The sequence below is a fragment of the Triticum dicoccoides genome, chromosome 2B (genome assembly GCF_002162155.2).
Source record: "Triticum dicoccoides isolate Atlit2015 ecotype Zavitan chromosome 2B, WEW_v2.0, whole genome shotgun sequence".
NCBI lineage: Eukaryota > Viridiplantae > Streptophyta > Magnoliopsida > Poales > Poaceae > Triticum > Triticum dicoccoides.
Genome location: NC_041383.1, coordinates 424,882,350 through 424,883,618, shown reverse-complemented (window position 1 = coordinate 424,883,618; position 1,269 = coordinate 424,882,350). Strand labels below are relative to the sequence as shown.

General features: G+C 54.8%; 1 long non-coding RNA gene across 9 annotated transcripts in view; it reads right to left on the bottom strand.

Annotated features, from left to right (window-relative positions):
• LOC119364027 overlaps positions 1–1,029 on the bottom strand; it is a 6,521-nt gene extending 5,492 nt beyond the window's left edge. For 6 of the 9 annotated variants that reach the window (XR_005174612.1, XR_005174610.1, XR_005174606.1 and 3 more), the window contains exons 1-3: positions 536–1,029; positions 339–461; positions 56–121 (exon numbers count right to left, since the gene is read on the bottom strand). This is a non-coding gene — a long non-coding RNA (uncharacterized LOC119364027). Of the gene's footprint in view, positions 1–55; positions 122–338; positions 462–526 lie in introns of all 9 variants that reach the window. The other 3 variants (XR_005174607.1, XR_005174611.1, XR_005174609.1) reach the window with 3 other exon arrangements.
• Between the last annotated feature and the right edge of the window lie 240 nt (positions 1,030–1,269).

The following is a 1,269-nucleotide window of genomic DNA, read 5'->3' as shown; positions in this document are numbered from 1 at the left end:
TAAGAAATTGCTGCAGACAAGTGGTCGTGTCTAAATTAGTGTATTTTAGAGCAACCTGCACAATTGACCTGTGTAGCATGCAGTGTGGTACACCTGAGCATCTTGAATCACCCCAGGATGCCTAAAGTACCATTAAGGGAACACTCAGTGACGGTAACAGCAAGTACTAAATGGTTGAATCGGTGACTACCAAATGGAGAGAGAGAGAGAGAGAGAGAGAGAGAGAGAGAGAGAGAGAGAGAGAGAGAGACGTGAGCATGCTTATCGAGCAATGGGAACAAGAAAGGGAACACTTTAGTAAGTATTTGGCAATGTTCCCTCGAGATGCAAGAAATTACCTAGCACGACTCCTCATGCCGAGGTGCATCGAGAAGAAAACATAGGTCTGATTGAATATTTATCGTCCTTGCTCTCCTTTGTCTGGCCTGCACGACCTCTCCCTTCGACTCCTCGAGGCGCTCCTACAGTCGGCGCCACCATCCATGAGACAAGAGGGGGAGACAAGAGTGAGGAGGTGAAGGCAAACCTGAATCACCTCCTACTGTTCCAGTCAGCGAGCCTCCTTCAGCTACTGACCCCGGCCACAATCACCGCTCGACCAACCTCGCTGCTTCCGCCCACAAGCGTAGGACACGCCACCGCTTTCTGCTTTCGCCCTCTGAACTGGCCTCCGTCGTGGAGCCTAAGGGTGGGAGCCCGCCCGCATCCGACGCTCCATCTACCCCTGCTGCACCCACAGACACCACCAGATTCTCCATGGCCTATTGCCTCCACCCCGACCCGGCAGCCGCCATGGGGGCCTAAGTGACGGCAGGTGGTCGGCTGCGATGACGAGGGAGGGAGGAGGGAGGGAGTCGGTGGCGCGAGGGAGCATAGGAGGTGGCTGAGGCGAGTGGGGAGCGGGGAGGCGGCGGAGTGGGAGAGGAGATTGGGAGCGGGAAGGACCGGAGGAGGGGTGTGGCGGCTGTGGACTGGGGGCTAGGGTTCACGCCCACGCCCAAGCCACAAGAGATGGGGAGCCGATTGGGCAAGGCGAACCCTAGAAAGGCGAACCCAGCCAATAACCATTCGAAGCGAGCCCACCAGTCATCGGGCATGAAAAAATACTGCGCGGTGAAAAACCCTGATGGCCGGCTGGTGAAAATCCAACGGCCAAAAGATCAAGTTGACCAGATCTAATGACTGACGAAGCTCCAATCCGGTGGAGCATTCTGGATGCAAGTTGGCTAGGGTTCTTATAGGTTTAAATTCATGAATAATAAACATTTA